Source organism: Pseudophryne corroboree, chromosome 9, assembly GCF_028390025.1.
Source record: "Pseudophryne corroboree isolate aPseCor3 chromosome 9, aPseCor3.hap2, whole genome shotgun sequence".
In the NCBI taxonomy this organism is placed as follows: Eukaryota; Metazoa; Chordata; class Amphibia; order Anura; family Myobatrachidae; genus Pseudophryne; species Pseudophryne corroboree.
The window spans coordinates 53,064,744-53,086,234 of record NC_086452.1 but is presented as its reverse complement, the minus strand read 5'-3'; the positions used below and the strand labels follow the sequence as shown (position 1 = coordinate 53,086,234).

General features: G+C 46.0%; 1 long non-coding RNA gene across 1 annotated transcript in view; it reads right to left on the bottom strand.

Moving 5' to 3' along the window:
- Positions 1-5,124: 5,124 nt before the first annotated feature.
- Positions 5,125-21,491, bottom strand: part of LOC134956664 (uncharacterized) — a 109,510-nt gene continuing 93,143 nt past the window's right edge. The window contains exon 2 of the long non-coding RNA XR_010186073.1: positions 5,125-5,504. This is a non-coding gene — a long non-coding RNA (uncharacterized LOC134956664). The remainder of the gene's footprint in view (positions 5,505-21,491) is intronic.

The window sequence follows — 21,491 nt, the reverse complement described above, 5'->3', positions numbered from 1 at the left end:
GTAGTGCTTCAAATGTTTGTAGAACACCATTCTGTACGGTTCCGGTATGAATGGTCGACAATGTTATGGTCGACAGTCATTAGGTCGAACACTATTGGTCGACATTGGTATGGTCGAAATGGACAAATGGTTGACACATGAAAATGGTCGACACATGAAAGGTCGACACATGAAAAGGACGACATGAGTTGTTTTACTTTTTTTGGTGTCGTTTTATGCGTAAAGTGACGGGGAACCCCAATTAGTGCACCGCGTCCCCTCGCATGGCTCGCTACGCTCGCCATGCTACGGGCATGGTGCTTTGCTGAGCTCGGCACAGATTACCGTTCCCAATCGTAGTCCACGTGGATCGTAAAGTATGGATAAGTTCCACAAAAGAATAAAAATGTGAAAAACCCATGTCGACCTTTCACGTGTCGACCATTTTCATGTGTCGACCTTGTGTCCATGTTGACCATGATAGTGGTCGACCTAATGACTGTCGACCATAACATGGTCGACCATCCAAGCGGATACCGTTCTGTACAACCTCTTTTATGTATCCGTCATTGTATTTCAGCCATAGTGAAAAGTCTTATAACACGTTAGTGTGCCTGCCGTTTAAACTGGAGCTTGGATTGATACAGAATAAGACCCCTGGGACAGAGCCTTGCAGCCAGCCTGGCATTCAGAGTCCAACACACACTCCATGTCACGGTATCGGGTGCGAAGCGGCTCGTACTGACAATTTTAATGGCAAGTGCCTTTCTTCTCACTAATGAGTGGGACTTGACAAGTCCGTCTGTGTACACTCAAACAGCTAGAACACAAGAGGCAGAATTGTCCGCGTCCCAATTCCTCTCCTCCTCCTTTGTCCCCAAGTACACAAAACTCCCCATTTATAAATTGAGCAGCTGAGATTCGCCAGCACTACTGTATTTCTGCTCTACGTAATGAGATTTTTTTTGTTTCCCAGTTTGTTATTTTCTGTTTAGGTAAAAACAAGAAGCTGCTCATTAAATTGCGCTCCCCTTGGCTGGGCTCCAGCATATGACTTCTGGAGACGTCTAGTAGGCCGTAGAAATGTGTTAATCAGAGACCAGCGCCTCAATGGGCAGTGCTGGGTTGCACAGTTGTCGATCTGGGAAGGTTTTTCTTGGCAAAACAGAAATAAAAAAAAATTAAGTTTTTTTATTATCAGCTCAACATATGTTTATTTTTTCAGTCTGAATAGATTGGTTCAACATTCAAAGCAGCGGAGATGTTTCTTTCTATTTCACGCTTTCATATTTGCCGAGAGTTAAACAAATGAAAGATTCAAGGGGAAACACTCTTAATCACTTTCCTTTATATAGAATCTACAGCAAATAATATCAGTCTGATTCGGAGGTGGTGACGAGGAGATAGCAGAGAGGACGGGTAAAAAGCGTTCTTCATTTTGTCGTTCTTGTTTGGTGGACGTGACTCCGTTATTACATAAGAGGATCGGTTATGATTGCAGCTTTTAGAAATCAGAACGAAATGATGGTAAAAGTTTCACCAGATTAATTCCATCCACAACTTAAAAATGGTGTTCAATATGTTAAATCAATGGGTACCAAACTGTGTGCCTAGGCGGGAAGCGGTCAAGATCCCGCTGGACGGGATCCCGGCGGTCGAAATACCGACGCCGGAATCCCGAATAGCACAATACCGACATATTCTCCCTCCGTGGGTGTCCACGACACCCATAGAGGGAGAATATAATAGTGTGCCGAGCGTAGCGAGGCACCATGCCCGTGCGCGTGGCGAGCGCAGCGATCCCACAAGGGGCCGCGTTCCGCTCGCCACCCCTGTCGGGATTGTGTGGTCGGGATTCCGGCGTCGGTATTTCGACCGCCGGGATCCCGTCCAGCGGGATTTAGTACTGATCCCGCCTAGGCTCCCTTGCAACGGTGCTTTGGGTTGGTGATCCAGGTCCAAATTTAATTATTTATGGTCAAAGTTATAGACAAAACCAGTGCTAGTGGCTGCCAATCATAAAACGTGGACAATTAGAAGCACAACCAATCAACATCACACAATTGAACCTAAGGATGCCAGGTAGGCACAATTGACTTAATTTAATATTGGTTTCCAAATTTACCAATAAAAACTTTTATCCTAGGGGTGCCATGAAAAAAATACTTACACTCTAGGGTGCCGTGAGTCAAGAAAGTTTGGAAACCACTGAGTTAAATGATAATAGTGATTCAACGCCTGGCTTTTCTCCTGACCCAGAAATTGTATTTACAGTCTAAAGTTCACGGAGAAGGGTTGTTAAAAACACAACTGCCTGTTAGATGTGAGATGTGGAGATGCAGGGGCACAGCAAGAACTTTGTGGGCCCCATAGCAACATTTTGTAGGAGCCCTCACTTTCTAGAGAGACACCTCTCTGCAGCAGTTGTTCATTTCATGCCCAAGAGTAGTGCCCTAGTTCAGAATATACCACATTGTAGTGCTGCCAGTACACATTATGCCACACAGTGCCCCCAATTCACATTATGCCATACAATGTTCCTGGTATATATTATACCACAATGAAGTGCTGCCAGTTCATAATATATAACATTTTAGTGCCCCAATTTACATCAAGCCACATTTTAGTGCCCTCCATACATATTATGCCACATTAAAGTGTGCCCCAGTTCATATTATGACACAGTACAATGCCCCCTTACTGTTATAATATCCATTACATACAGCAGTCACTGAAAACAGATTGTTACCCTATTCATGCTGGGTCAGACCCAATAGCTTAGCAGGCATTTCAGGAAACTTGGTAGACCACTTTATGACCTGAGTACAGGTCCCCTTAAGCCACTGGGCCCCATAGCAATAGCACCCCTTGCACCCACTATAGCTACGCCCATGTGGAGATGACAACCCAGGCTGCTGAGATATCAGATAGGGCCTGGTGCTAGAGAGAGGTGTGACCAATCATGGCGGTAGGGTGGTCATGTCCTATTCGACATATAATAGATTATTGAGATTGTGCATGCAGAAATGGGGGGCATTGCTCCATCTCTCTGACTGCTCCAGGCTCCCATTGGACCCTCAAGAAGTGGGTTAATGACACTACTGCTCCAAATAACACCACCTCCACCCACCCAAGTGCTGATGGCCAAAAAAAGGGCGTGACATCACAGGGAAGGTGGCATGACCTCGTTGAAGCCAATTTACATGACTCTGGGGGCATGCACAGCATTCCAGAAGATGCTAGGCTGCCCCCGAAGACTCTGAATACACTGCTGGCTTTTCCTCAGTGGCAGGAGCCAGGTGTCATTTTGGTGTCACCCCCTGGAAGGGAGACACCCTGGTGCGGTCCGCATGAACCTGCATTCCCCTTGTGACTCCCTGCCCCCAAGTGGCTCATGTGTGCCACCACAATGGGCAAGGTCAAGTCAATGAGGGGTTGTGACTAGTACCAGACCTTTTCCTCTCCATCTTTCCCTGTACATGTTTAAATAAATAAACAGACAGCGATATACACAAATCAAACCCCAATATAAATAATCACCTGTCTGGTGGGATCTCATGGCATCTTCTTGGAGAAGAATTTATAATTACCTTTTTTTTTATATTCCTTATTGGAACTAAATGCCCAAATCTGCAGCTATAATTATTTGCTGGCTAAGTGATGCATTTGTTGCTGCCAATTAAACCTCATCCAGGTATATACTGTAAGATCACTAGATAAATAAATTGTTTTCAGATCCTAGTCTACTACAGCCTGCTGAGTCCTGGATCCTCCCCGGCATGGCAAGAGTACCATCACTGACAGAAGCCAGGTCACATCCTGGCATTCCTATTACCGTGGCTCTAGCAACCTGAAGCTGCTGCAAATAGAGGCCCTCATTCCGAGTTGTTCGCTCGGTAAATTTCATCGCATCGCAGCGATTTTCCGCTTAGTGCGCATGCGCAATGTCCGCACTGCGACTGCGCCAAGTAAATTTGCTATGAAGTTAGTATTTTTACTCACGGCTTTTTCATCGCTCAGGCGATCGTAGTGTGATTGACAGGAAATGGGTGTTTCTGGGCGGAAACAGGCCGTTTTATGGGCGTGTGGGAAAAAACGCTACCGTTTCCGGAAAAAACGCCGGAGTGGCTGGAGAAACGGAGGAGTGTCTGGGCGAACGCTGGGTGTGTTTGTGACGTCAAACCAGGAACGACAATCACTGAACTGATCGCAGATGCCGAGTAAGTCTGAAGCTACTCTGAAACTGCTAAGAAGTTTGTAATCGCAATATTGCGAATCTTTCGTTCGCAATTTTAAGATGCTAAGATTCACTCCCAGTAGGCGGCGGCTTAGCGTGAGCAACTCTGCTAAAATCGCCTTGCGAGCGAACAACTCAGAATGACCACCAGAATGCAAAGACCTGCAACAGGTGAGCTTGGGTGGTGATAGCAAGGTGGGGTTGGTATAACATCCATTACCAGGTTGCCTAGGGGATATAGCTGAGGGTTATTAGGGTGGAGACTGATGGAGCTCCACCAGGCTGTTAACCAACCAGCCCTGTTCCAGCCACATAACACCCATTCTCTACTCCCTCCACTGGCTGCCTGTAGGATGACAAATCATTTTCAGTATTGGCTTACTGACTTTCAAAGCTCTATATGAATAGGGCCCAAGGTACCTGAAGCAGCTTGTGATTCCTTATTGCCCCACTTCATTACTGTGATCTGTAGCTGAAGGACTATTAGCAGTACCTAGAATATTCCAGAATTCATCTGGGGGTTGAGCTTTTAGCCATGAGGCTCTGACTCTATGGAACTCGCTTCCCCGCACAGTGTGAGAGGCTCCCACTCTAGAATCCTTCAAAAACAGACTCAAGACTTTCCTGCTTACTCCAGCATTTCCATAATGTTCCTTTAGTATCTCCATGCTTGCTGTAGATTATGAAAAGGTTCTCTGCACTAAATTGTTTCTGTACTGTAATATTTTCGGTTAAGCGTCTTGATTCCTAATGGAGAAAAAGTGCTATATAAATAAAATTATCAATTATTAGAGATGGGTTTTGGTTCTAATTCGTCATTGGGTTTTGGTTTTAGTTTTGCCAACCTCACTTGTTTTGGATCTGCATTTTTTAAATTATAAAAGCAGCTAAAATCACATAATTTGGGCTTTTGTTGTTTCTGCAGTTTTATTAACCTCAATAACATTAATTTCTAGTAATTTCCAGTCAATTTCGATCACTTCACAGCTCACAATATTGTTTTCATCCAGTTTAGGCCAAAAGGTTGCACAGGGCTAGCTGCCTGACTAAGCTAAGCGACAGCAGTGGGTGGCACAAACTCGGGGCAGTTTACTTCAAACATGGCACATCTGGGAAACTGAGTGGCAATGCAGTGGCAGACAGGATGGCTGTACTACATCAGATGTAAGGAAGGATTAATTAGTAAATTAATGTAATTTAATTGATTTCAAAAATGTAATCAAACGGGGCATTGGGGAGTGGTAATGATAGAAATTTCATTTTTCATGGCCTTTTCTCTCCTCAGTTGCTGTAAAAAAAAAGAAAGAAAGAAGGATTGATTAGTTAGATAATTTAATATAATTGTTTCTTTTCATTTTCGGCAATCATTCAGCAATCGCATGTAGAAGATTACAGCAGATGCAAGAACAGTTCCATGTGCCATGCCACCAACTGAAGTAACAGGTAGTGGCCAGGTGGAATTGCACCCTTTATATGCTTCAGCGAATGCAGGGCCATCTTAACAGCAGTGTGGGCCCCTGGGCACAGCAATGCACTGGGGCCCCTACCCATCCTCCAGGGGGGGTGCTATCAGCGGCAGCTTTGATGTCCCGCGGGCGGTATGGGGTGTTCTATCTTCTGCTCAGCATATAAGACCTGGAGCAGTAATTTCTACTAATTACTGCTTTACTGCACAGATGGGGAGGGAGGGAGAACACTAAACTGTAGAAGGTGGCATTGGGATGAATGAAGGGGCCTCGGTACATGACTTTCAGGGTGGTATGGGGTGTTTAATATGTAAGGGAGGGGTCGATAGTGGAGTGGGCTTAATATTCATCATTTTCTAGTGAGAGAGCAGCTTGCTTGACTGCAGATATCTCAAGTTCCTGTAAAAAGATTTCTTAGCTCTGAATGGGATAAAATATTAGAGTGCCTCACCTGTCAGGAGGTACTGGGGACTTGGGGATCAGAGTTCAGGAGCCAGAGCAATCCACCAATGAATATATAAAACTGCATATTAGGCGTGTGGAGCTTGAGCAGGGACCAGCTGCTTGAAGGCTGATATCTCTGGTTCTGGGCATAGTAGAGAAAATCTGCCAGTGACCACCGAAAGTGGAGAGTCCCAGCTTTTGAACTGTACCCTCAGAAAAACTGTACGTCATACAGAAACTGAGATATCTGGCTGGGAAGAGCAATTAACAGGCTTGGATGGGGACCACTGCTTTGAAGTTCGATATCTCTGGTTCCCTATGGCCGATTTTCAAAACTCTGGTACCTCTGGAAAGAGGGGACCCTCAGCTATCAGCCTAGGGCCCTTATACTCTTGGGGCCCTTGGGCAAGAGCCCATTGAGCCCATACGAAAAGACGGCCCTGCGCGAATGGAAGAACTGCAACAACCCATCAAAACCTACACAAGAAGCTATAACATAGGGAGAGGAGGGGGAACTACCTTACTCCAGCACACTGGAGAATACTGTTTTATACAAACTACCGAAACCGTTTGAAGTAGCAACTTATGAAATGTGAAAAAAGACTCATGCTCATAAAAAATGAACTGCAGATTTTGGCCCTCATTCAGCAGTGATCGCATTTGCACAGCTGCATGCAGGAAGCTTTGCAAATGCTATCACAAAAAATGCAAATGTAGCAGGAGGTGTTAAACACCTCCTTGCTGCAATTGCGATCCCAGCGCTGCGATGCCTGGGATCAACATTGTGACTGATTGTCACAATGTTCCCCTCAAACAGCCAGCTGAGTAAGTCTCAGCTTATGCAGGCCGGCCATTGCAGGGGGCCTTGCTAGGCCAAGAAATCTGCGTCTTTAGACGCAGACCTTGGCCTCACCACTCCCGACTGTCACCGCCCCCCCCCCCCCCCCCCCCCTGCCCCCCGAATGCCTCTGCCTGTCAGTCAGGCAGCGGCTTACAGAGGGCTTCCTGAGATCTTGCCTGCGCAGTTTCCCAATAATCAGGAAACTGCACAGGTGATTGCTTGCATGATCACAACTGATTTAGAGCCTGGTGGGAAAACCCAAGCCAGGGCTCGGATTAACTCAGATCCCAGGAGTTTGGGTGCGCTTGGTTCTCGGAGAACTGAGTCCACTCATCTCTAATTATTATTATTAAATCTTTTTTGTTATAGAGCTAGTTAGGACACAAAGGAAAACGTGGTCCCAAAGCTCCAAAGGAGCCGAAGGTTGAAGAGCAACAAAGACTTCTTGTTTGATGGAATAACTGTGTAGGTGAAGCTAGTCTACATCTCCCAAAAAACTCCTCTTCTTAGTGGGCACTTCTCACCACTGTCCTGGACAAAAAGAAAGGAAATTGTCATTGAGATATGTTTCTGTTTCTCAGGGAGTTGAAGGGTATTTCGCCTTTAATAATGCCTATCTGGGAATAAGTATCCATGATTACTTCAGTAAGTGTATTTGACGTTCCTCAAACCAGAATGAGCCAACCTCTGAGCATAGTTCTTCAATGGCTTGCCAATGCTCAGCCCAAGCCACTGTTTCCAAGCTAAAATACAATGTCTATTGTCTAATAGTGAGTGGATCTGTCCTGCCATTCTCTTCTCAGCATTTGTCTTCTCCATCTTTGCCCATTGATTGTGGCAAATTATATATATATATATATATTATACACACACACACACACACACACACACACACACACACACACAATACTATATATGGGATTGGAGGGGTAAGAAACAAATTCATTATTGAAAATCCCCCTGAGCAATGTGGGAGATTCACAACTACCTGTCTACCATGATGGATTTCCAGGTCATGCCCTTGTATATGAACAATTTGTGTCAGTGCTGTCCCCCACAATCCACCCACGTTCAGTAACAGTTCCCTACTCTTCATCTATTCTTATATCTATCTTATTAATATCTATCTTATTACTGCCTAAGCAAGCAGAGAACAATAGTGTGTTGTGTTATAAAAATACGCTATATGGTAAATTCTGCTCCTCTGTCGTGCCCTGCATTCCGGTCACAAGATGCACAGCTCATTAACATATCTGATATCTTGTCATTGACACTAATCCTGTCACCTGAGCGAGTGCTATTGCATAAAATCCTATACATATATAAATATATATATATTAGCAGATGAACACTAAAGTCTTTGTATAAACTGATAAATGTAAGGCGCCTCATCTCCCCTTTGTTCCCACGTTTTACTGGAATTATTTTTCCCCTGTCAATAAGAAGATGTCGCAGGAGTCAGGGCCAAATTTCAATGCGTTTACATCCAGCGATATGTGGGAATAAACACATTTTAGATTGCTCCTAATAGTCATTGAAGGTTTGTTGTTATTCATATTTATATCACCATGTGGCAGCTGTTCTATCAGCACGTTGTGACAGACATTACTGCACATATATAAAAGGATAAGATTATGATATTGTCCTAGTAACAGGGCTACAATTCTCAGTAACTAGCTGAAACCACGTTTTCTCAGTCTCACTAATATGGTCTCGGTGTGAAGAGCTTGCGTTATAGTGACCTTAGCTAGATCTACAGATGTAGGAATAGTTCCATATTTAAAATTTGTGATATAGGGGCTGGGATCCCTCCACCAACCAGCAGGTAAATGACACCAGTTTATGAAATCAAATCAAAATAAACAGCCTCTGCTGAACTAATAGTGACAGACAAGATACTGAGCAAAGTCCTGCATTTTGGGGGTCATTCCGACTTGATTGCTAGCTGCATTTGTTTGCAGCTCAGCGATCAGGCAAAAAAACGGCAGTTCTGCACATGCGTATGCGGCGCAATGAGCACGCGCAACGTACGGGCACAACGAACGATGTAGTTTTGCACAGGGTCTAGCGATGCATTTCAGTCGCTCTGCTTTCCGCAGAGTGATTGACATGAAGTTGGCGTTTCTGGGTGGCAACTGACCATTTTAAGGGAGTGTGCTGAAAAACGCAGGCGTGCCAGGAAAAACGCAGGCGTGGATGGGCGAACGCTGGGCGGGTTTGTGACGTCAAATCCGGAACTGAATAGTCTGAAGTAATCGCAAGCGCTGAGTAAGTTCAGAACTACTCTGAAACTACACAAAACATTTTTGCAGGCGCTCTGCGATACAACCATTCGCACTTCTGCTAAGCTAAAATACACTCCCAGAGGGCGGCGGCATAGCGTTTGCACAGCTGCTTAAAACTGCTAGCGAGCGAACAACTCGGAATGAGGGCCTTTTGTTTTGTCATTTTGCGTGTTTCAGTGGCAGAGCTTTTGTCTTTTTATTAGCAAGTACCTGAGAATCTCACTGTATCTCAGGGCCTGATAAAGAGTTTTATGGTACAGCTCAGCGTATATGGGAATGCGCAGTGGATATGCAAAAATATGCAAGTGACCAGGCACAGGTGTATTAACAGAGGAGGAGGCCAGTGTCCATCCTCCTCCGTCGGGGCCTCCCCTTCTACAGCCGTCGCCCGTCAGTGCAATAGAGTCTGAACACTAGAGGGGCGCCTATTCTATTGCGCATACACAAATCTCTGGGAAATATGGTGCGGTGGCCATTTTCCCAGCAATTACCCTACTGCGCATACTGAAATCTCCGGAAAAATGGTTGCTGCGCCATTTACCGGTGATTTGTTGAGAGATGCTGCCGCCGACAGGGTGCTCCGGAGAGGTATTTAAAAATGGGTGCAGAATGTGCAGTGTGACCCCCCAGGACCCCAGGGGCCTATGTGCACTACACCCATTATAAATACAGCACTGGACACAGGTGCCTGGATTTCTTTTGAGACACCCATCGGCGGCTTCGCCGATACAAGCAACTGGGTTCAAATACACAACGGCAGTCGCAGATCGTTCCATAATCAACTCACCAAGTAACTCTATGGGTGCAAATGGGGGTGGAATTGAGATGATGACGCCATGTTGCGTGTATAGGGCATAGCAGTTGTAGGCTAAGAGACGCCCCTCATAATGGTCGCAACACACTAGCGTTTTTGCAGCAATTCCCCGTTACCTCCTCCACACGTTCCCCGACTGTCCATCATGTTGCAAATAAATCCTCTCTGCGAGCGACATCTCTAAGGTACCGTGGTGCGTGCGCAGTGCGACCGTGATACATATGCAGTCGGCCAACAAACACTCATTTCCATAAATATCAGTATGGGGTATCAAATTAAATGAGGCTCTCAGACTCAATATTCTACTCATCCGTGTCTTTTTCTGTATTCATTATATTGTATGTAAAATTGTATTGTTTAGAGTAAAAATATGTGATTTAATGAATAATAATAATAATAATAATAATTATTATTATTAATGTTATTATTATTATTATTATTATTATTATTATTATTATTATTTTCAATAAGATAAAATATGATACACAGTTGTAAATGTTAGTGATTCCTAGTATAGTATTATTATTACCATTAGATGGTACGGGCAGTGATCTCCCAGCAATGCTGTAGAAATTAAAGACATTCTGCATATATACTGTACATTAGAATAACTCCTGCGAGTTTTAATGAAACAGTTGACTTTAATGTGTTGTGTTTTGTTTTGTTTTTGTTTTTTTGCAATAAGAGTTTTTATATTCTGCTTTTATACTGATACAGACTATACTGATCCCATTCATGTGCAGGCTATGTAATTACCTGTAAATGTAATGTGTGTTTTCCCTTTGTTAGTAATGAGTGCACTTATGCAAATCAGTAACATATTTCTGCACACAAACTGGCACCGCTGGTCATGCCGTCAGATTGTCCCTCTGAGAGAGAGAGAGTTGCACAGCAGGTGTCAGGCACAGCCGGTAGCTGCGTCGGTTTGTTCTGATCAGCATGTGTGCACTGTTCCCTCCTCTCTAACTTCTGGTGCTTTGCTTTGTCTCCTATGGCTCCCAGATGGTCACATGTCTTATGTGTTCTCCACTCATCTGGGGGCTGGTCTTATTCTGTCAATTTGATTGGCTCCTGCTGCTTTATATAGCAGCCTTCAGCAATAGTGCCTTGCCGGTTATAGCATTACACGCTAGGATATCTGTGAGACCTGGTCTACTGCTCTTCCAATCTTCCTCACCCATGTTTGTGCCTTTGATTCTGCATTGACCACCGCCTGTACTTACCTTCTGCTTTATTACCATGATTCTGCTCTGTATGCTGCCTGGGCTGACCTACTGCCTAGTGACTTTGATTCTGCACAGATTACTACCTGGACTGAGCAGGTCTCATCCACATTCTGCTTCTATACTGCCTGGATGGATTTTCTGCACGTGTCTGCATTGAACATGCTCCTACTGTTCTTTGGCCTTGTGACCCCAACTCTGTCTATGTACCGCGGTGCAGTATGCCAGAGTCCAGTGTCTGACTGGGGCATGAAGGAGTAATACAGTGGTAGGGGACCATGTTTAGGGTTGTGGCCAGTCTCCAGAGGGGGTGTGGCTAGCCTCCACATTGGTTTACCTAACCATTAGACTGGAGTGCGCATGGGCTGGGACCCTTGATAAATATATTTAGTACACACTGCTAGTGCATGCATGATAATGTACCAGATTAATAATAGCAATGCACTGTCGAAAAATACACTGTAGTCCTGTGCAGTATAAGGTAATATATGTATAAAGAATAGTTAAGTGCACAGTCTGGAAACTGATGACCGGAGGAGGTGGGCTCCCAGGCTCTGGGGCCTACCGGGGTTTTCCCCTGTACACCTGTGGGCCAGTCCAACCCTGCCAGAGTCTACTGTGCATGTGTAGGTCACCGGGAACATGGCACCAGCCTGTGCCGCATTCCTGGGGACATCTCTATTGCGCATGCATGAATCACTGCAGCAGCCATTTTCCCAGTGATATGTGCAGCTCTGCAGCCAGCGCCGGGTTAATGGAGCGGTAAGTATAATTTATGGGTGTAGGGTGTGTGGGGCCCATGTGCACCGCACACCTTGCACCCATTATAGATACGCCAGTGCTATGTACTACCTGGACATACTAATATAACCTACTGGTGTAGAACCTGGGTGATTACAATAATAGGTACCAGCGGAATGTGAAATGGAGGTTAGTCCACATAGTGAGTCCTAAACCAGGCTTGCAGGTTTATTGGTAACAGCGATACACAGCAGTGGCTAGTAATACAGGAAATAACAGCGGTAATCCGTCTCACCTCTTAGGAGCATAGTAATGCGCAGCCATGCACCACCTTGACATTAAACACAGTGATGTCACCCCGCCGGGGTCACTGCTCTGAGAGGGGAAGGAAACACCGCAGGAGACAATCTCTACTTCTACTGTCTCAGTAGGTATCCTTTCCATTGACCAATTTTCTGCTTGGCCATTACTCTGCTTTTCCCATCCTCCACCCTGCAGCCTAACCGTAACCCTCACACTCACAGTCTAACCCTAACCTTCCCTCTAGTGCCTAACCCTAACTCCACCACACAGCCTAACCGTACCCCTCCCGCTCACAGTCTAACCCTAACCTTCTCTCTAGTGCCTAACCCTAATCCCTCCCTCACCCCATAGCCTAACCGTAACCCTCTCGCTCACAGTCTAACCCTAACCTTCCCTCTAGTGCCTAACTCTAACCCCACCACACAGCCTTACCGTACCCCTCCCGCTCACAGTCTAATCCTAACCTTCCCTCTAGTGCCTAACCCTAACCCCACCACATAGCCTAACTGTACCCCTCCCGCTCACAGTCTAACCCTAACCTTCCCTCTAGTGCCTAACCCTAACCCCACCACACAGCCTAATTGTACCCCTCCCGCTCACAGTCTAACCCTAATCTTCCCTATAGTGCCTAACCCTTACCCCTCCCCCACCCTGATGCCTAACCCTCCTTCTCGCAGTCTAACCCTAATGTTGACATTCTGACAATGTTGACATTTCACCTGTCAACAGTCAATGTATATCAACATATTGCCTGTCGACATTTTAACTATTTTGACATCACAACTGCCCATACTGTTGTGTCGGCATTAAGAATGTCGACTTTGTTACTGCCGACCTTTTGAGTATATCCCGTTTAATACAGTACATCTCCCCCTTAAATGAGTTATCCCTTCTGTTGGGTCTGCAGCTAAAGGGCCATAAAGGATGAGGAACAGTGGGACGTTCATACCCTAGACAGCACCCTCAGCTTTGGCAGAGCTCTGCCCCCCCCCCCCCCCCCCCCCCAGATGAGCGACGCCACTGCCTATGATTGACATCATAAAAATTCTATACACAGAAAAACAGCTGTGCATTGGTTTCTAATTACTCAAATGGCGTTCCATGATTGTACATATATGTTGCAATGCCGACCCATCTACAACTCCTCCATGCAGACCAGCCATACACTGTGGATTTTGGGAGTTGCCCCTAGCGATAACGCTGTGTTTGGGGAGACGTGGCTCACTATCCCTGCATTAAATTGCTCTTTCTGCTGCTGCAGTCAGCTTCCTCCTGAAGAGGTTAACATCCTGCAATTAGCAATTAAACTCCTCTTGCTTCAGTAGGTTTCGTTACTGTAGTGGAGTTTTGCATAACACCTCCCCCAGGGAGATCCGGGATTAGTGCCTATAAATAAGGAATGGGAAGAGGGAGGAGTTTTGCAGCGGAAAAAGATCCTAAGAGAGGAATAATTACCCAGGGTAGACAGTTAGAAGCTGGAGGGAGGGAATCCAGTCACTACACCAGCCACAGGAAGCTAAAGCTTACATGCAGTCCCTTTAAACATCTTTTAATCAAGCGTATGAATTGAGAGTATTTAGCTTAATGTAGTCATTGTGCAGTTTTTTTATTGCGCTGCTTCAATTTCAAAGTAATAATAAAAATGATGCCTTTTCATTCCCACTCAGAGCTAGCAGCATGGTTCAAAGATACAGATTAGCACAATTACCAAAGAGATAAATGACATTTGAATAGTGCCGAATAATTTGGAATATAATGAGGGGGCCTGATACAGGAGCCCTTTACGTAAGACAGAAAAGGCATTATCCTTATTATAGTGACATTTGGGGGGGATGTGTCTGAGTAGGGCCACGGTGTGCGCGGTTCTTGGAGGAAGTCAGGATTTTTAGAGAAGAAGAATATTGTGAAAATTCCTTTCCATATCTCAATTAGGACAAATGTTAAGCTGCTTCTTTAAAGAGCCTTCGATTAAAAAATTATTGCGGTACCTACAGAATTGTTACAGGTTACAATATCAGGGACGTTTGGCATTTCCGTAAATTATTAGAAGTAAAGGATCTCCTTCTTGCGTCCCAATTCAACTCAGGAGTACTGGGCAAGAATGAACACACCCCAATCACTACCCTCAAAACTAACGAAGGGTTATATCCAGCCTAAAACATTGACTTGGCTGGAGTCCAGGCTCTCCAAATTTAAAGGCCTTACAACCGTAGCCATTTCGGCTGGTAGATATCCCCTACCTCTCCACCGGTTTGGCCCAGGAGTGCACTGGATCACCCAGTAGGTGACCAATGCCGGAATCCCGACACTATGGTGGTGGAACACTGACTGCCAACATCCCACAGGTAAGTATTGGGTGTGACTGTCGATATTAGCGGGGGGGTTAGAGTTTAGGCACTAAAAGCGGGGGTTAGCTGTAGCCGCCAACCCCGGTGTCTTAGCCCTATCCACCACTCCTGTTTTCTTAGCCTAGCCTCCACCCCCACTATCTTGGCCCTAACTGCCACCCTAGGTGGGTTAGGGTTAGGGTATGGGACAGGGGAGGGGTAAAATTATTACCCCGTCCCCTGTCGGCATTCTGAAGGTCAGCATGAAGGCGTCGGTCATGTGACCGCCAGCATCCCCACTAGGAGTAGGAGCAGAATGGGAGCAGGGTAGGTGTGAGGGTGTACCAATGTGAGTAGTATAGTAGGGAGTAGGGTAGGTGTGAGTGTGTGTATCAGTGTGAGTAGTATAGTAGGGAGTAGGGTAGGTGTGAGTGGGTATCAGTGTGAGTAGTATAGGTGGAAGTAGTGTAGGTGTGAGGATATCCCAGTGTGAGTAGTATTAGAGGGAGTAGAGTAGGTGTGAGCATGTATCAGTATGAGTATTGTAGGAGATAGAAGGGTAGGTGTGAGTGAGTATGGGTTTGAGAAGGGATAAGGTAAGCTTTAATAAATAGATGGATGTGTATAGAGCATTTATAACTGGAATAGCTGTGGAGAGTATGATTGGGTGTGGTGTGGTACCTCATAAGTGGGTAACGACTTGCAAGAAGTCTTGTAGGCAGGGTGAAGGGGGTTAGAAAAGAAGAGGTGCAGGTAGATTTGAGAGAACCATAGGTTTAAGATAGAGGTGTTGTTGAGGGCTTTGTAAACGGGGATTTATTTCAGTTGGATTCTCAAGGACATAGTAAGTGAAGCAGAGCGGGACGGCAGATGTGGAATGGTGAGAGACAAAGATCAGAATTGCTGCTGTATTTAATATAGATTTACTTGGGGAGAGATGGGTGAGGTGAATATCAGACAGCAGTAGGTTGCAGTAGTCTAGGTGGGTGATGATGTGAGAGGGGATAAGTGTTTTGGTAACATCTTGGTTATTAAAATGGCATATTCTGGAAATACTTCTAAGGTGTAGGTGGCAGGACTGTTAGAGAGACTGGATGTAAGGAATAAAGCAATGTGACACCAAGGCAACAAGTTTAGGCGACTGGAGAAATAGCGGTGTTCCTCACATGTATTGAAGGGAAGTAGTTAGCTTCCTGGAAGACGGGATCCCGGCAGTCAATATACCAACGGCAGGATCCCGAAGGAGGATGCAATCCGGGCGTCTAGATACCAATGCTGCACGGGATACCGGCGTCACAATACCGACAGCAGGCATCCTGAATATCCGGACAGCGGGACGCGCTGGTGTCCTGCCACGCGGGAGGGGGGGTGGGGGTGCTAGGTTTAGGCAGGAGAAGGGAGGTTAGGGTTAGAGTGCAGGGCCTGGAAGGTTAGGGTTAAGCACCGGGGGGGGGGGTCGGGGTTAGGTTTAGGGACATAGAAGGGGAGGTTAGGGTTAGGCATCAAGCGGGGAGGGTTAGGTTTAGGCAGTGGGGAAGAAGGGTTAGGGTTAGGCACCACCCTGGAGGGTTAGAGTTAGGCACCACCCGGGAGTGTTAGGTTTAGGCACCCACAAGGGAGTGTTAGGGTTAGGGTAGAGGAAGAGGAGGGTTAGAGGACTTTTTTAGAGGGGCTGTCGGGATTCTGATGGATGGGATGCTGCTGTCGGTATTCTAACTAGTGATGTGCACCGGACATTTTTCGGGTTTTGTGTTTTGGTTTTGGATTCGGTTACGCGGCCGTGTTTTGGATTCGGAAGCGTTTTGGCAAACCTCACCGAAAATTTTTTGTCGGATTCGGGTGTGTTTTGGTTTCGGGTGTTTTTTACAAAAAACCCTAAAAAACAGCTTAAATCATAGACTTTGGGGGTCATTTTGATCCCATAGTTTTATTAACCTCAATAACCATAATTTCCACTCATTTCCAGTCTATTCTGAACACCTCACACCTCACAATATTATTTTTAGTCCTAAAATTTGCACCGAGGTCGCTGGATGGCTAAGCTAAGCGACACAAGTGGCCGACACAAACACCTGGCCCATCTAGGAGTGGCACTGCAGTGTCAGGCAGGATAGCACTTCAAAAAAATAGTCCCCAAACAGCACATGATGCAAAGAAAAAAAGAGGCGCACCAAGGTCGCTGTGTGACTAAGCTAAGCGACACAAGTGGCCGACACAAACACCTGGCTCATCTAGGAGTGGCACTGCAGTGTCAGACAGGATGGCACTTCAAAAAAATTGTCCCCAAACAGCACATGATGCAAAGAAAAAAAGAGGCGCACCAAGGTCGCTGTGTGACTAAGCTAAGCGACACAAGTGGCCGACACAAACACCTGGCCCATCTAGGAGTGGCACTGCAGTGTCAGGCAGGATGGCACTTCAAAAAAATTGTCCCCAAACAGCACATGATTCAAAGAAAAATGAAAGAAAAAAGAGGTGCAAGATGGAATTGTCCTTGGGCCCTCCCACCCACCCTTATGTTGTATAAACAGGACATGCACACTTTAACGAACCCATCATTTCAGCGACAGTGTCTTCCACACGACTGTGACTGAAATGACTGGTTGGTTTGGGCCCCCCCAAAAAAAAGAAGCAATCAATCTCTCCTTGCACAAACTGGCTCTACAGAGGCAAGATGTCCACCTCATCATCATCCTCCGATTCCTCACTCCTTTCACTGTGTACATCCCCCTCCTCACAGATTATTAATTCGTCCCCACTGGAATCCACCATCTCAGGTCCCTGTGTACTTTCTGGAGGCAATTGCTGCTGGTGAATGTCTCCACGGAGGAATTGATTATAATTCATTTTGATGAACATCATCTTCTCCACATTTTCTGGAAGTAACCTCGTACGCCGATTGCTGACAAGGTGAGCGGCTGCACTAAACACTCTTTCGGAGTACACACTGGAGGGAGGGCAACTTAGGTAGAATAAAGCCAGTTTGTGCAAGGGCCTCCAAATTGCCTCTTTTTCCTGCCAGTATACGTACGGACTGTCTGACGTGCCTACTTGGATGCGGTCACTCATATAATCCTCCACCATTCTTTCAATGGTGAGAGAATCATATGAAGTGACAGTAGACGACATGTCAGTAATCGTTGGCAGTTCCTTCAGTCCGGACCAGATGTCAGCACTCGCTCCAGACTGCCCTGCATCACCGCCAGCGGGTGGGCTCGGAATTCTTAGCCTTTTCCTCGCACCCCCAGTTGCGGGAGAATGTGAAGGAGGAGATGTTGACGGGTCACGTTCCGCTTGACTTGACAATTTTCTCACCAGCAGGTCTTTGAACCTCTGCAGACTTGTGTCTGCCGGAAAGAGAGCTACAACGTAGGTTTTAAATCTAGGATCGAGCACGGTGGCCAAAATGTAGTGCTCTGATTTCAACAGATTGACCACCCGTGAATCCTGGTTAAGCGAATTAAGGGCTCCATCCACAAGTCCCACATGCCTAGCGGAATCGCTCTGTTTTAGCTCCTCCTTCAATGTCTCCAGCTTCTTCTGCAAAAGCCTGATGAGGGGAATGACCTGACTCAGGCTGGCAGTGTCTGAACTGACTTCACGTGTGGCAAGTTCAAAGGGTTGCAGAACCTTGCACAACGTTGAAATCATTCTCCACTGCGCTTGAGTCAGGTGCATTCCCCCTCCTTTGCCTATATCGTGGGCAGATGTATAGGCTTGAATGGCCTTTTGCTGCTCCTCCATCCTCTGAAGCATATAGAGGGTTGAATTCCACCTCGTTACCACCTCTTGCTTCAGATGATGGCAGGGCAGGTTCAGGAATGTTTGGTGGTGCTCCAGTCTTCTGTACGCGGTGGCTGAATGCCGAAAGTGGCCCGCAATTCTTCGGGCCACCGACAGCATCTCTTGCACGCCCCTGTCGTTTTTTAAATAATTCTGCACCACCAAATTCAATGTATGTGCAAAACATGGGACGTGCTGGAATTTGCCCAGATGTAATGCACGCACAATATTGCTGGCGTTGTCCGATGTCACAAATCCCCAGGAGAGTCCAATTGGGGTAAGCCATTCTGCGATGATCTTCCTCAGTTTCTGTAAGAGGTTGTCAGCTGTGTGCCTATTCTGGAAAGCGGTGATACAAAGCGTAGCCTGCCTAGGAACGAGTTGGCGTTTGCGAGATGCTGCTACTGGTGCCGCCGCTGCTGTTCTTGCTGCGGGAGGCAATACATCTACCCAGTCGGCTGTCACAGTCATATAGTCCTGAGTCTGCCCTGCTCCACTTGTCCACATGTCCGTGGTTAAGTGGACATTGGGTACAACTGCATTTTTTAGGACACTGGTGAGTCTTTTTCTGAGGTCTGTGTACATTTTCAGTATCGCCTGCCTAGAGAAATGGAACCTAGATGGTATTTGGTACCGGGGACACAGTACCTCAATCAAGTCTCTAGTTGGCTCTGAATTAACGGTGGATACCGGAACCACGTTTCTCACCGCCCAGGCTGCCAAGGCCTGAGTTATCTGCTTTGCAGCAGGATGACTGCTGTGATATTTCATCTTCCTCGCAAAGGACTGTTGGACAGTCAATTGCTTACTGAAAGTAGTACAAGTGGTCTTCCGACTTCCCCTCTGGGATGACGATCGACTCCCAGCAGCTACAACAGCAGCGCCAGCAGCAGTAGGCGTTACACTCAAGGATGCATCGGAGGAATCCCAGGCAGGAGAGGACTCGTCAGACTTGCCAGTGACATGGCCTGCAGGACTATTGGCTTTCCTGGGTAAGGAGGAAATTGACACTGAGGGAGTTGGTGGTGTGGTTTGCAGGAGCTTGGTTACAAGAGGAAGGGATTTAGTGGTCAGTGGACTGCTTCCGCTGTCACCCAAAGTTTTTGAACTTGTCACTGACTTATGATGAATGCGCTGCAGGTGACGTATAAGGGAGGATGTTCCGAGGTGGTTAACGTCCTTACCCCTACTTATTACAGCTTGACAAAGGCAACACACGGCTTGACACCTGTTGTCCGCATTTGTGTTGAAATAATTCCACACCGAAGAGCTGATTTTTTTTGTATTTTGACCAGGCATGTCAATGGCCATATTCGTCCCACGGACAACAGGTGTCTCCCCGGGTGCCTGACTTAAACAAACCACCTCACCATCAGAATCCTCCTTGTCAATTTCCTCCCCAGCGCCAGCAACACCCATATCCTCATCCTGGTGTACTTCAACAGTGACATCTTCAATTTGACTATCAGGAACTGGACTGCGGGTGCTCCTTCCAGCACTTGCAGGGGGCGTGCAAATGGTGGAAGGCGCAAGCTCTTCCCGTCCAGTGTTGGGAAGGTCAGGCATCGCAACCGACACAATTGGACTCTCCTTGGGTATTTGTGATTTAGAAGAACGCACAGTTCTTTGCTGTGCTTTTGCCAGCTTAAGTCTTTTCATTTTTCTAGCGAGAGGATGAGTGCTTCCATCCTCATGTGAAGCTGAACCACTAGCCATGAACATAGGCCAGGGCCTCAGCCGTTCCTTGCCACTCCGTGTCGTAAATGGCATATTGGCAAGTTTACGCTTCTCCTCAGACGCTTTTAATTTTGATTTTTGGGTCATTTTACTGAACTTTTGTTTTTTGGATTTTACATGCTCTCTACTATGACATTGGGCATCGGCCTTGGCAGACGACGTTGATGGCATTTCATCGTCTCGGCCATGACTAGTGGCAGCAGCTTCAGCACGAGGTGGAAGTGGATCTTGATCTTTTCCTATTTTAACCTCCACATTTTTGTTCTCCATTTTTTAATGTGTGGAATTATATGCCAGTATCAATAGCAATGGCCTACTACTATATATACTGCGCACAACTGAAATGCACCACAGGTATGGATGGATAGTATACTTGACGATACAGAGGTAGGTAGAGCAGTGGCCTTCCGTACCGTACTGCTATATATACTGGTGGTCACTGTGTCAGCAAACTGCAAAACTAAAATGCACCACAGGTATAGAATGTAGATGGATAGTATACTTAATGACGACACAGAGGTAGGTACAGCAGTGGCCTTCCGTACTGCTATATATAGTATACTGGTGGTCACTGTGTCAGCAAACTGCAAAACTAAAATGCACCACAGGTATAGAATGTAGATGGATAGTATACTCAATGACGACACAAAGGTAGGTACAGCAGTGGCCTTCCGTACTGCTATATATAGTATACTGGTGGTCACTGTGTCAGCAAACTGCAAAACTAAAATGCACCACAGGTATAGAATGTAGATGGATAGTATACTTAATGACGACACAGAGGTAGGTACAGCAGTGGCCTTCCGTACTGCTGTATATAGTATACTGGTGGTCACTGTGTCAGCAAACTGCAAAACTAAAATGCACCACAGGTATAGAATGTAGATGGATAGTATACTTAATGACGACACAGAGGTAGGTACAGCAGTGGCCTTCCGTACTGCTATATATAGTATACTGGTGGTCACTGTGTCAGCAAACTGCAAAACTAAAATGCACCACAGGTATAGAATGTAGATGGATAGTATACTTAATGACGACACAGAGGTAGGTACAGCAGTGGCCTTCCGTACTGCTATATATAGTATACTGGTGGTCACTGTGTCAGCAAACTGCAAAACTAAAATGCACCACAGGTATAGAATGTAGATGGATAGTATACTTAATGACGACACAGAGGTAGGTACAGCAGTGGCCTTCCGTACTGCTATATATAGTATACTGGTGGTCACTGTGTCAGCAAACTGCAAAACTAAAATGCACCACAGGTATAGAATGTAGATGGATAGTATACTTAATGACGACACAGAG